This window comes from Psittacula echo (assembly GCF_963264785.1).
Source record: "Psittacula echo genome assembly, chromosome: 5".
NCBI classification, from domain to species: Eukaryota; Metazoa; Chordata; class Aves; order Psittaciformes; family Psittacidae; genus Psittacula; species Psittacula echo.
In genome coordinates, this window is record NC_137739.1 from 79,573,070 (window position 1) to 79,588,504 (window position 15,435).

A 15,435-nucleotide genomic window follows, 5' to 3' on the forward strand; every position below is an offset into this window, starting at 1 on the left:
AGAAGGGAGGGGATGGGGGAAGCTGAAGTTTCATTACCTGATCCCCAGGGCTTTGTTGGTTTTGGCATCGCCCAGGGGGAAGCCCTCACCCCTCGGGGCCAGGGAGCTGGAGATGGCCATTGGAGACCCCAGCGCCCAAGCCTTTGAAGACCGTCAATACTTGTAACAGTTCAGCTGTTAGAAAGACAAATAAATGGAAGAGCCCATTAATCCCCTTTGGGTACTTGGTGCCTTTTGCCCTTTTATCGCAGCCTTATTAGGTTCCTACTCATCTTGAACCAGGAGGGATGAATTGAAGTTGTTGAGCGCTAATTGGCAAAGACTTTTCATCACGGGCCAAGAACTTTCACTGACTTGAAAGTAACTTCGCCTCGGGGAGGATCAGCAAATTTTTGCCTTGCCATTAAAACAAAACCCCAAAATCCTGTTGGGATTCAATGCAGTGTTTAAAAAAAATTAGGAAAATATTAAAAGATGCAACTGCTAAATTGCTAGGCTTGTCCTTCATGAGGATGTTGGCAACTTTTATTTGCTCTTTAAAAGAGAGTCAAGGAGCCAGACAAGGCTCAGGGCGGTCCATCCTGAAATGCAGTTGAAATGCATGTCTTTATGTGTGTTCACATGCATTACCAAAACCTGCTCATGGGCTAGGCTTCCCAAAAGCAGCCTGGGAGATGATCTGTAAGGTGGCACCATTGTTCTTGACAGTTTGCAACCGCTTAAGGTTCAAGCAGAGTGCTGCTGAGGTTTCCATGTGCCTAGGGGCAATTCTGATTGCCCTCCAGTCATCCCTGGGTTTGCTAGTGATATTTATTAGTGGGAAATATTTCAGCATGGAGACACTTAGATGTTTCTTATGAATTGTTTTTAATGCTCATTTTGGTAAATGTTGCATTAATTTGAATGTACTTACTGCCCTCTCTTCTCCCCCTGTCTCTCATTGAATATTTTAAATAAAGAAAAAAGCTTTTGTCAGTTTGCAAAACCATTTTGTACATGGTGACAGTGTCATGGGCCACCTCAGCCTGGAAGACGTCAAGCTGGGGGTTTTAGAGCACAAAATCCTATTGATCTGTTCTTCAGCCTCTGCGTGTGGGGGACGCATGAGACAAGGTGCCTACATTAAGGATAGCATCTCCCACTGGGATGCCAATGTGTGTACCCTGGCAAGGTCCACCCATGCCAGAGCTCTAACCATCTTTCCAGGGGCTTCTGGGACCAGGAGCTTGGCACAGTGCTACTTGAACAAACAGACAGCTAAAGCTCCTGCACTACTAGCAGTAGGGAATGAAGACATCGTTGTCAGTACCTTCCGAAAGGTTGTTTGGTTTGGATCTGCCCCTGACAGGTGGCTCTGAGATGCTGCCTGGCTCCGTGGCTATGAAGGGTGGCCCTTCATAGCAGTGAGGTTGGAGGACACCAGTGGCACCGCGTCCATGTGTAGTCCCTTCTGTGGGAGTGTTTGAGTGCTCCTGGGTATTTTAGAGTTGTAGCATAATGCTGCTGGTTAGATACAGCAGCTTGCTGAACTTGGGGGAAAAAAAACACCTAAGAGGAGCATGGTTTTGGATGGTTTGTGTGACCTGTTTTTGTCATGTCCTTAGCTTTAGCAGCAAAGCCACTTTAAAAAATGACATTTCAAGAACTCCCCAGCTCATAAAGCCTCCCCTGGGAGGATCTGCTGCCTATTTAAGGCCAGAAGAAGGACTTGTGTGCCCAAATTGTTGCCATTTTTTCCCTAAAATTTATTATGTCTCCCTTGCTGCCTCTTGACACTCCTGTTATATTCAAACTTGACATTTCAATAAAGGCTTTTTCAAAACAGAGCGAAAGCAAGGAATGAGTATAAATTGGAATAACTTTATTCAGATGAGTGGAGCTGGGGGAATTTGTGCCAGCGGAGGGCTGGTTGAAGATGGTACGCTGTGATTGACAGTCTCCAGCAATCCTTCACAGCCTGCTTCTAACAAATCTGAGATTTTGCCTTTTGTCGTGTTGTACAAACCCAAACCAAACATACTAGTTATCAGTTAATTTTATCAGTAAATCCTTGTTCATCAAACTACAACAAAAGTGGGTTTTGATGCTGGGGGAAGAAGAGACACTCTTTCTCAAGGAAGATGAAGGTCAGCTTGGATCCTGGCTGTACGCAAGCATTGCTATTGCTGATTCAAAAATGAGGGGAATAAGGTACTTCTCAAGGGAAGTTCTCTATAAGTGGTTATTTCCTGCCAGCATTTGGAAAAAGAAAATCAAGAAATCACTACTTGATTGCAAGCTGTGGTTTGGCATCTGGAAAACTGGGGGTTTGGTTTTTTTTTAAATCCACAATCATAATTTTGATCTTTAAACTTAATTGAACTAATTAAATTAGACCATGCCAGTCTTGCATTTGATTGAAGACTTTGGTTTGGTTTGCCAGAAGGTAAGAGTGAACCATGAATAATTCTGACTAGATAAAAATAAGGATTTTTCTCTCCTGTGGGAGCCTCCTTTTGCAGGGTGTGTCACACAGCCTCCAACTGCTAAGGTATTTTTTGCACAACTTATCCTGATACTTGGGCAATGCACCCTGCTCATCCATCACATTGGCTCTCCGACAAACCTAAGGAGTCCCATTTTCCATCACGTAAATATTAGAGTTGATGACATAAGGAAGATTCAGCTTCTTCACTTGCCATTTTATTTAAAACTGTTTTGGTAACTGTTACCTTCAAATAAATTTAATTACAGAAACCATGAGAAACATGGGCAATACAGACCAGGTGTTTTGACCTCTATTTAAATTTAAACAGGGGAAGTTTAGATTGGATATAAGGAAGAAATTCTTTACTGTGAGGGTGGTGAGGCACTGGAATGGGTTGCCCAGGGAGGTTGTGAATTCTCCATCCTTGGCGGTGTTCAAGGCCAGGTTGGATGAGGCCTTGGGTGACATGGTTTAGTGTGGGGTGTCCCTGCCCATGGCAGGGGGGTTGGAACTAGATGATCTTAAGGTCCTTTCCAACCCTAACTATTCTATGATTCTATTCTATGATTCTATGATTCTATTTCTGAAGGCAGTGTCCTATCAAGGTCCCTAGTACATGGGTGACCTCGAATATCATTGAAAATATTGTTTATTGTTATTTTAAATTCAGTGACATCATTTATAACATTTTAATTCTTCTTGTGGTTCCTGGTGTTAAAAGTGACTAGTTTTAAGAAACCCTAGGGACCCCTAAATACCCTTTTTTCTCCCAACCAGGATCTAGCTTTTTACCGTTTCCTTAATGTTTGCAGCTAGAAATACAGCTTAAGTGGCATTATGCTAAGTAATTATTCTTACAGGATGTGAAATGAAACAAATTTTGCACAGCATGAAATTATTCCTGCCATGTATGGCATTCGGTGGCAGATTTTTCATTTGGACCGTAAACAAGACTCGGTGGCAATGAAACAACACGGAGCGGAGGAGGGGGGAAGCGGGGAGGAAAACACTACCAAAGGTAAGTCCTTGTAGCAAAAATATTTTTGGCTGGATCAAATATTAAACCTGCTACTACAAATTTCACGCTTTGCATTCCTAAAGCAGATGCCAAGTGATGATGCCAAAAATTAATTGGAAATAATATTGCTTGCCTTGTGTGCTCTTCCCAGCAGAGGGCACAACGGATAAAAGATGTGTGCGCGGCCGAATTCACAGCCGCTGATAAGGCTGTTTGTAATTATTTCTGTAAAAATATGTAGCAACATGCTTGTGTGCTTATTTACATCTGGGGATGTGATCTAGAATGGAGAGCTTAGATTTATAACTATTCCTCCCTGCACCATCAGTACATAGGAGATTTTGATGGTTTGCCCGCTTTATGTTTTGTTAAATTGCTGGGTTTGCTCTTTAAAGTACAGTGAACTGGTTCGGTATTTGGATGATATCTTGAACTAAAAATTCAAACCTTGACTGCTAATAGGGAGGTGATGCATGTTGTAGTATTGTGGTCTTCCAGCAGTATTTTCATATGGGTTTCTGTGGGTAAATAAAAACATCATTACAGAATTAAAAATGAAAAAAAAAAAAAGAAGGTTGAAGGTAATAATAAGGAGAGGAATACTGTGTCTTATTTATGGTAAAATGTGAGTTGCTACTTTATATATAACAAAATAGTAACCGGAAAGAGAAAGTTTCCAATTAGTTTCACATTCTATAGCATAAAGAATCTCTCAGGAGAGAGATGGGGAAAACGTGTAAACGAAGTCTAAACCAAGGAATTTTTTCTGAAATCTGCTATTATTTGCATTCAATTATTGATGCAATTAGGAAAACAGAGTAGGACATTACTTTCACTAGTACTAAATTGTAGATACTCTTCTTAGGTACATTTGTTTGTATTCAGCAAACACATCAACCAGGAACAAGCATAACCCTTAAATCATCTGTCTGATTAGGAAAGAATTTTTTTCCTTAGAAGATACAGATCAGAAAAAAATGTTAACATGTGCTTCCAACCAAACCTCCTTTGGAAATCCCGATAATTCAGATTATTCCCATTGCTTCCAGCTCCCTTTGCACAAGTACGGATGAAGTGGGCAGGAAGGGAAGGAGAAGGAAACGTGTGCTAGAACAAATTGAACAGTGCAGTCTTTCTCAAATGACTGAAAAAATATATTTCACACTGCTTCCTTCCAGTTTCACAATAAATAGATGCTGCCTTGGAACAAGTCAAGATTTGACGCAAACAACCTCAAAGTTCAATCTGTGCAAGAAAAAAAAAGAAGTCTGTGTTCATGTTCTAGTCTCTCCCTATCTTGTTTCAGGGTTATTGTTTAAATCAACACTTTCCAACTGTGTAGGTTTTAGCTGGAGGTTTTTTGCTTGGTTGTTTGTTTTGGAGAGGAAGGGGTTGTAATTTCCCAGCGTATGGGAGATAAATGAGATGTTTCAAGTGCCTCAGTGGAGTGGCATAGAAGCTGGGAAATCAGACAGATTGTAAATCTATGTTTGTTTTAGAAATAAAATAAAATAAATCAAGCAAGAGCAGGTTAGAGCTGCTAACACTGAGCTGATTAAGAGCAGCAGTTACATAAAAAGCAGTTAGAGTCCATATTGTAAGTATTATTGCAGCCATGAGAAATGCAGCTCCAAAGCTTTTAAGGGCTGGTATAGCACTTTTCCTTTTTTTCTTTTTTTTTTTTTTTGGTGAATTAAGTGCTGATGAAAGGTATGGGATTGGCAGCTTTGCAAACTCAATGCTGCTGTTTAATCACATAACCCATGGTAATGCCTACAAGACCTGCAGGAGCAAGTTGTCCCAGACATCTGCTGACTCTGTTCTTTGGGAAAGACATCACTTAGTCCCCTAATCCAGGCTGGTAGGGTCCAAGATCTACTTGTAGATATCTAGAAGGAGAAACCAGGCAAGAACTCTCACAATCCCAAGACATTGTGCAATCATTGCTGGGTTGGCAAGGTTGTCTCTCAGACCCCAAATGCCTCCTACACCTTCTACCAACCAAGCTTGAGAGTGGCAAGAGTGGGAACCCACAACTCTAATGAGGCAGGAAAACAATAGGTGCTGCTCTTGGGTGAATGACCCAAGACCCCCAGAATTGGAGGTACAGGATCTGAGGAGGAGGGAAGGCCTTTCCCTTTTGATGGAGCTTCATCCAGTATGTCAGAAAATTGTGGCAGTAGCTTCCCTATCCCACTAGCAGGTAATTCCTTTTCCCCTTAGAGGGAGTAAAAGCCATGGAGGTTGACTAAACCCATTACAAGAGGTTTTGTGTCCCCTTCGCTTGGTAAGAAGAGGCTGTTTGCCCTCAACAAGCTCATGGCACTGGGGATGTTGTTCTGCAAAGCACTCTCATTAGCTTATCTGCATCCTTCATTGGAGACCTTCTCTCTACAGCTCTTCCTCCTGCATTAGTCAAGGTAAATGTGCTGGTGTCTTGGGCTGTCCATCTAACACGGAGATATTCAGGTCATATTGATGGTTGTGGGTAATTCTACCACTCTCATAGCACTGACAAGCAGAAATCCTCACTAGGTATTCTGGAAACTATTTGGTTTGGAGGGCAGTTGGTTTAGATTAGACCAGGTCATTTTTTCTGCTCTTGAAACATTTCCTTGTGATGCTCCACTCAGCCAGCAATGAAATGGTTTGCCTCATTTGGAGGATTATTTGAGCCTTTCTGTTTCACAGTCTTGTTCCTTTATAGATCCATTTTAAAATTGAAACTATCCCTATTCAAAATGAGAAGTCATATATTTTATTTTTAAGAATACCCACTCCTGAATTTTCAGACCCAAATTCTGAAAATATAAAATCATACTAATTATATTATAGGAAGAATAAAAATGAGTTACTTGCCTTATGGTCTTCTCCAAGGTCAAGAGCGTCATGCTGGGAGATGGTGGAGAGGATGAGGATTTTGCTAACACGGCTTGTCTCTGAGCTGTCATTGCTAGCCCACACTCCCCCAGACTGCCTTACAGCTCCCGTCTGTTGGGAAGGCCCCGTGTCACTGGTCTGCCACTCCTACCCTGACCCTGAGGTACAGCATGGAAACCCTTCCACGGTTTCCAGTCATGTCCAGCTCAGGTTGGAAGTTGATTCTGGAAGGTCAGCACACCCCTGCAGTACTAACTTAACATCTCTGAAAGTTTCCCTTGAATTTCCTACAGCTGTCTCTACTTTCTCAGCTTTACTGATGTCTTACAGAAAATGGAACATATCCTGACCTGCCTCCTGACTGTATCTCCAGGGTGGGAGCAGCAGAGCATGAGACAGCTCCCCAGATCCCCCCTTGCAGGATCCCCTTTGCAGATCAACCTTCTTTCTTCACAGCAGCCCAGGAAAACATCTCCTGGAAGGGGACCAGACTGCATCCCAGTTGGCATAGCACTAAGTGATTCATCCCCTCCCAAGGCAGCGATCCCAGGGAGATCTGGATTATTGCATGGCTGGGGGTCCCCTTCTCTTCTTGGTCAGCACTGGAGGGAGCCCAGTTTGCCTGCTCAGGAGCGGGTGTCTGCAGTGTAGGAAATCCCACACAAGGTGGCAAACCCTTCTGCAGCTGCAATTTGCATTTTCTGACCAGAAGCAAATAGCACTGTTTAGCTCTCTTGGTATATACAAGGTTGTGAAAAAACAAGCCTAATACAGATGTGTGTATAAGCTAAATATTGAAATATGACTAAAAAAACATGTTAGACCTCAGGCCTGCTGGTATATTCCACTCAAAACAAATGTGCAGCATCAATTGGCAGCTGCCTAGAAGAAAAGATATGAATAGAGACAGCAGGAATAAGTTGCAATAGACCAATTGAGCTGTTTTTAAGAGGAGAAAATAAGCGCAATTGTTGATTTCTTTGGCCTTACTCTCAACTGCTCTGTGCCAGGGCAAAGCTTTGTACTAACTTTAGCTGCTACACAAGGCAATAAAAGAATCTTCCTCTGTTATTTTGCTTTAGTGGTACCAAGAAGCTACCTCCTCCTGTTCAAGATGGTGCCTAAGAGAAGAAAGAAGGGAGTGCCTGCCGTGAGCACTGCGACAAGCCGCCAGAGCAGAGACCAAGCAGAAGGAAGCGAAGCACAGGGTCTTAGGTGAAGGTCTTAGCTAATGCATAAGGAAAGTAAGTGATCTGTGTCTAGTCAAGAGGCAAAGGCAATTTTTGTGAGTCCCTCCTGTGCCACATGACTGTCTTCTGGTCTCTCTGAGGCAGGCTTGGTGTGCCAAGAGCTGCCCAGGGTTACAGTGAAGGTGTGCGCTGAGCAGGCAGCCACACAACCCAGCACAGAATACCTGGGAGAGGTGATTGGCATGTTCTGATTCGTCCTGTGGACAGTGAGGAGAAACTTGGAAGTGGGTGCATGACTCTCCTCTGAAGCTCAGGTTTCACCAGGTGACAGGAAACAATTTCAAAAATCCTATCTTTCCCCTAAGTAGACAAAGGTATGGCGAGGTTGTGTCTCCCATGAGGGCCAACTAATGCATCCTTTTTCCCTTCAGCTTCAAACAGAACCAGACCAGATTGGAAGAGTTGGAAGAGTTGCCCAGGTCTCAAACCTTTTTGGCCAAATCCAAGCCAACTTGGCCACATGCCCTGGAAACCCTTGAGAGGGGACACCATTATGTTTAATCTGACATGGCCAACATTCTGCCAGATGAGAGGAAGGGCTAGAAATGGGCAGAAAGCATGTTCCAGCATTGCGCACTGTTCTTCCGCTCCTGCCTTTAAGTCCCTGACTCATAATCTTGGTCCTGATTTGGTCTCCACCTCATCTGGCTTGTGTAAGCTGCTTCCCGTGACCTTTCCTCAGCAAAGGGAAGAAGGGGGAGGGATGGGGGGCATGTTAATAGAGCTAGACCCTCCTGCCAGCGGGCAGAGGGTGCTCTTGCCTAGCATATCCCACTCCCTTCGGATAGCCAAGGCTGTTCCCCTATAAACCAGCCCTTCCCACATGCTTGGGCCCAGAGATGCCTGAGCATCCCTGCTGGCCCAGCGTGCTGGAGATGGATCTGCTTCATTAATATTCCTGCTCTGGTGGGTGGGTGGAGGGAGCGCCATGTCTAACCTACTTTATTTGAATAGAAAATGTGTGTGGTGGAGTGAGAGAGAGATACAGGCTCTTCCATAATTCCAGATTTAATTGGAAATTTAGTAAATCTGCTAAAATATTTAGTGGTTTCAATTTTTTCGCCTCTTCTGTAAGAAACAAAGGATCCTGGTTTATCATGTGTCTTTCAACAACTTTAATTTCATTTGTAGATTAAGGATGGAAGTAGCATTTCCACTCGATTGCATACCGGGCATTAAGAAGACAAAAACGTTCATTGTTTGCCCGAAGTCGGAGGGTTTTTTGCAGACATTAAGCTGTAGGTGGCATTCTTTATACCTGACATCAGGATGCTTTTGTCAGACGTTTAGTTGACAGGATTTTCTGCTGACCCGTCAGAGGTGTGTGAAGCAGTGAAAAACCACCAAACCGTTTCTGCCAGGTGATGGGGACTAAGGAAGAAGTGGGACAGTTTCATCCCAATCCACTGAGCAGCAGCTGCTCACAAAATAGGTAATTAGCATGTTTTTTTGGAGAGAGCATCTGAGGGAATTAAAGAGTAAAGATTTAGTGGCCTTTCCTACAATACAGTATCATATAATAATGGTTTGGCTTGGAAGGTACCTTAAAGCTCACCTATTTCCAACCTTCTGCCATGGGTAGGAACACCTTCCACTAGATCAGGTTGCTCAAAGACCCATCCAACCTGGCCTTGAGCACTGCCAGGGATGGGACAGCCTCAGCTTCCCTGGGCACCCTGTGCCAGCGCCTCACCACCCTCACAGGGAAGAAATTCTTCTATATCTAAATTTACTCTCTTAGTTTAAAGCCATTCCCCATTGTCCTGTCACTGCATGTCCTTGCCAGAAGTCCCTCTCCAGCTTTCTTGTAGACCCCCTTTAGGTACTGGAAGGAACCCTTGCCCAAGAAATGTTCAATGGGACAAGCTGTTTTCCCAATCCACGAATATCTCATGAGGTTTTGAATGCTGAAGGGTTTCATGCTCACTTCTGCCTCCTTTCTTGGTGGTGTTGGGGCCAGAAGTGAGGCTGGAGGATGGGATTCTGGGCTCAGATGCTAAGGGCAGCCCTAGAGGACTATCGGGTTGTGGTTAAAACTGGCATCAGGCCCATATCAGCATGATATACCCATGTGGGACAGGAAGTGACTATGCAGATAAGAGATTTTGTGTGATTATACAAATAAGCTTCTGTTTTGGTCTTAAATGTCCATCTTGGCCTTAAATGTCCACCACACATAGAAGCATTCTCCCACCTGTCAGCCCAGAGAAGTTTTTGGGACTCTCTTGCAAGTTTTGATGGGTTTTTTTGACCCAACACTGGCCGAACTGCTTCCATGAATGTGAGTGGGATCTTGGCCCTCTGCTCAGATTGGAGCAGGGCTGGGCAGGGTGCCTGTGTGAATCCCATCTCCTGAGTTTCATTATTATTTTTTTAAATAATCCTTTGTTTATATTTTCTCTCAAAAACTCAGCCCAGCCTCTTCTGGAGCCATCATTCTGTAATTCTCTTAACTACTGTAATGCAAACTCACCACAAAACCTCCTTGAGAAATCAAGGCTTTTGTGAACAACAGGCGAAGGGAAGAAAATTGTCGCCTAACCTTTCAGCCATCCTCATTTTCAGGGGAGCAAAGGACAATCTCTGGAGATCCAGGGGTTTTTTATCTGTGGCAGTTAAATCAGATTTATTAACATGCCATGTTATGAAGTAGGGAAGTAACATTTGTTTTCCTAGGTCTTTAGGGAATTTATACTGCCACCATTAAACTGAATTTTAAACCACCATTTAAAGTTTTGTTATTTTTTGAGGGTGTTTTTTTAGCATCCAGTGTTAATCCTGCAATTGGAAACCACAGTGGATAGAAGTACTGTGTAACTTGCTTCCAGAACAAATAAGGTACAGCAGCTAATTTTAGTTTAAGGTTTCAAGGAGGGGGAGAAGAAGGAGGTAAGGCAGTACCTTCCATTTACACTGAGAAACAGCCTTCAAGTGTGAAAGCAAAAATTCCCAAGCTGAGATCTAGTGAATGTAGAAAAGGTTCATTTTCAAAATTGCAACAGCCTGTACTTAGGTGATATTAGAAGAAACCATGACAGTAAAGTAGTTTTATGCATAGCGGCTTAGCTAACATTTTGAGAACTAGTTTAGTGAAGCTGTCAGGTTTAAAAATACCAAGCCACAAAGTTTTAATGAAACTATGCTTGGATCAAAGTACCATAAAGAGCATCCAAGAACTGCTTAAAAGATCCTTGAGTGGAAATTAGAATGGATCTTCAGGATTTATTCTGTAAAGCCTGTCTATTTTGACCTTTTTTCAGTCTCATATTAAGGCTGCTGAAAGTGTGTTTTGTTTGGCTAATGCTTGGGACTTGCTGTAGCTATTAGGTCTGTTAAACTGAGACTGCCACTAAAGTTTTAGTATGCATTAATTGACTGATAAGGAGTTGGGAATCAAATGGTTGAAGGAAAGGGCTATCACAGATTTTTTTTTTCTCCTTTGCTTTATTTCTGTTTGCAGTTCATTTACATCCTGAGCCCTATTGGTGATCCAGATTTGAATAAAGCCACAGCTTAAGGAGCGATTAGATCTCAATAGCTTGGATTTTCAATGAAATTGTGGCATCATTTTTTACCATGCGTATTTAGTAAGAGGTGTGAAAAATTGACACCTGGTGCAACTTTATCTTTTAAAACACTGCTTCATTTTATGCATATACATACACACGTGTACAAAACATTTGCAGACGCACATAGATATATGTATATATAAAATCCTCCTGAAATTAGGGTATTAGTTGATAGGCCTTTGACTCTGTTGATGTCAGGGGTTACTGGGAAACAAAGACAGTGCTAAGCAAAGCTTTGCAAGAATGAAAAGAGATAAGAAGACACCCGCCTTCTTCAGGTTAATTTTTTAAGCATATCATCCAAATGCTCAAAGCAATGATCCTGTAAACACTGTTAGAAGAAAGCCATCAAGAACATATAATGCAGTAAGTTGGTTGGAGGTTTGAGTTTTTTTTCATTCTGATGTTATTATCATTACTGTTATTATTATTTGGAAGCAATATGTAAAGTTCACCTGCTAATCCTTAAGCTGTTGATATGACAATGTCAAAAAATGATGGGATTTGGTGATTCTCATTATTGTTATGTATTGTTCTTCACTAGCGTTCCATATTAATATTTATAAATGCAAGGAAAAGTAGTCTTTTTATAGACATGAGAGCTCCCAAACTCCATTTTTATTTTCTTTCTCACAAATAAATGTCATGTCCAATATAGATTATTACATTTTGGAATGAAAATTGTTTTACAAGCAATCCACTTGATGCTGATTATAGTTCTTTTAAACTTATTTTTCTGTGAACAAGATGACAACCTGTAGATGTGATCTTTCCTCACAACAATCCGTGTTCAAAGTCAAATAAATACTGCAATGAGCATGATCAAACTGACGCAAATGCTGAAACTGGTTTGAAATTCCACTAAAAGGTACTTAAAGAAGCAGTAAAATAAAGTTAATGGTTAGGAAGGAATTTGGTGATTCTTGGTCACCTGCTCAATTTGAAGCTCTGCATTTCTGGGGTTCCTGTTTTTCTCCTGTTTGAATAGTCCCAAGGATGAAGCCCTGAGGACCAGCTCCCTCCTGCTGGTTAGTTCAGCTAATTGACCAGTGGCACATCTGTCACAGAGCAGGAAGATGTTTAGGGTAGCCTTCTAGGTCTTGGAAAGAGAACCTTGATTTCTACACTTGATCCCAAATTCCTCTCCAACCTTGGGAGTTCACCTGGAGGGCTCATGCTGTTCAGCAGGGTTAGCTTCTACCTAAGGAGGCTAATTATCCCATGACTCCTGTTAGTCAAAGGATAGTGAGGAATGGGATTGCTGAGTGGGAGAGGCATGAGTCCTGATGGCAGGTTCCCACCTCGAGTCCCCTCGTCCCAGAGATGCCTCACTCCTAAGCCACTGTGGGTGCACAGCGCTGCTCTGCCTGCCTACATGCTGCCCTGACTACACCCAGGGTGCCATAGAACACCGCAGGTGTGCAGGCTGATCCCAGATTGCTTGCAGCCTTGGTGAACACTTCTGGATAGAGCATGCTAGAGGCTTTGCCTGGAACTGCTGAGTGGGGGACATTCACTTCCCACACTAGGTTAACACGGTTATTTTTAACCAGTGCCTCCAAAACTACACGAAAAGAGGAGGGGAAAAAAAAAAAGAAAAATAAAAAGAAGAAAACACAAACTCCTGCTGACCTGCACAGCTGGCTGTCTGGGGCCTTTGTATCAAGCATCAAAAAAACTTGTGCCCCAATTATCAGGCAAGCAACACAGATCCAGACTGCTTGTGAGTGAAAGTCGTTTCCAAAACATTTGCAATGAGAGCAGCAATCTCCTGGTCCAGCCTAAGAGAGTTTCACAAAATTACCAGTACTGTGTGAAGCAGAAACGTTCTGCAAAGGGTGAACATCTTCAAGGCTGCATTTGGCTGGTGAAACCATCCCAGCATCTGGAGGCTTTGTGGATCTATCCATCCCCAACATCATCTCTGCAGTGAAAGACACAATCTCCTTTTTGCAATGCTTTCTGCTTTCTGAGATCAACCTTTGCATGAACTCCTTTGGTGCACTGTCTGGGTTTGAGGCTAGGAACATCAGATGGGAACAGAAGCAGGGGCTCTTTTGAACTTGGGACAGGAATGAAGCAAGGTGACAGGCACAGCCAGAATGATTTATCCTGGCTTTATGCGTGCTGAAGGCTTCTGGTTGCGTGTAGACTGTGAGAGGGTTGAGGCTGCCTAGCTTTAATGGACTGTGCTGCTGCAAATACAGACATGAACTGATGAAGAATATATTCAGGCTGGATATCAGAAGAGAGTTTGAGACTGTCAGACAACAGAGATTTGGGAATGGCCCAAGGGCAAATGCTCTAGCTTATTTGAAGCTGATGCTTGTGCAGCCTGTGAAATGGGATTGTATGACTTGGTTGCCGGGGAATGTGACGGGAAGGACTTGATGATTAAAGGGGACCCTTCTTGTCCTTAAATGGGTTTTAGGATGTTTTAGTTTCCTGTTTGGTGCTGGAGGTGCTTCCCAGAAAGTCCTGGAGCTGCTGTCATGTTTTGATGACCATGGCAATTTACACTGCTTTTCAGGCTTTTGGCATATTCTGGCAAACATGGATGAAGTGTGTGCCCCAGTTGTGGCATGTTTTGGAAGTGAGATGAAGGGCTGCGGTTTTGGTATAATGTTCTTGACCTCTTGGTGGTCTGCACTGCTTTCTTGTCCTTGACAGACACAAAACTGGCAACCATCCATTTGATGCCCTTCCTTGAACTGTCATCTCTAATATAACATCCCATAGATTGCAAAAGACCATTTTCAGCACTTACAGTATTTCAATTGTATTTGACGTAGCCAGTCCAATGGATGCCTATTCTACATTCTGTAATACAAGATGGCATCTTGACACTTGGTTTGAGTAACGGAACGTATGATGTGACTGCAAGCAGGAGTTTGGATGTGATAACTCAAAACATTCCCCCCTGCCTGATGCACATTTTCTGCTGCAGGCTTGTAGGAAGATACTCGTTTCTTTTTTCCCATGTCTGTTATCTTCTCAGGTTCTCTGAAGCCACTTATTTGTGGGATCTTGCAGACATTTTCCTTCATAAAGGCTCTAGATTTTTCCAGAGGCTTATATCCTACAGTTTATATACTACATACAGACACATCTCTACCCTGAGCCTGAAAGATTTCTTTCTGAACTCGTTCCCATATTCTTTAGATTGTGTAAAATCAGTGTGTTGCACACACAGCCATAAGTAGAAGAAATAATGCATCAGTCCATGCTTGGCACTTAAATCACATGTTATACTGTTACTACCTGAACAGACCTTCCGGACCAGTGAGCACTGTGTAAACATTTGGTTTCCATATGCTGCTTTGTTGTTACTAGGTTTACTGAAGAGGAGGACTCAGGAAGAACTCCTCTGTACCCATGGGTTTGGTCTGAGCAGTTCTCAGATACCTGTAAAACCAGCAAATGCTTAGGCAGATGCAGTTGCATCGCACTAAAGACTTGAAAAAAAGTGGAACTAACCACTGAAATGACACCAATGTCTGTATGCAATGTAAAGCTGGGGTTGAGTACACCTCTGAAATGGTGAAACCCTCTCTGAGAACCCATACAAAGGTATTTTTCCCTTTCATATTAACAAATAAGTATGCTCTTGGGAACAAAAAGAATGCTCCACACCCCAAACACACAGCTCAGCTAAGGGATGCATTATTGGCAGCCACTGCAGGATCAGACAGCCTCTGCCCTGCTTTGCATTGAGCATCAGCTCCACTGTGTCACCCTGATGCTTTGACTGTCCTTAGTACCATTCTTCCATGTGTTACTGACCGCAAATGCAGCAGTCCATACTGAAAACTAGCAGCAGCACCAGGGGAGGACAGCAATGTCATTTCATTGTAAGAGATGCATTTTGCCATCTCACTGACAGCAGAGAAAGTCTTTTACTCCCTGCAGCCTGCAGCTGGAACTTGCTTTCCAGCACATGCAGCAACTCTGTGACAGGTACTGCCCTCCTTTTCTTCCCTGCTCTGTTGTTTTGAAAAGGGGGGTTGTAGCACAGAAAAGACATCACAACTCAAAAGCATTTATCAGAAAAGAATCTGAGGATCTCCTGCTGATGTTTTCTTTCAAGGGATGCTGCTGCTACTGCTCTGCTAATGGAAGAGTTTTGGAAGCCAGCTTGACCTCCTTGCCATTCATGGCCTGGTATAGCCTGCTATGTGTTGCAAGGCTGCAAGGGTGGACACACATGCAATAGAAGAGGGAAAGAAAATTGACACAAGTGGAGAGATGAAG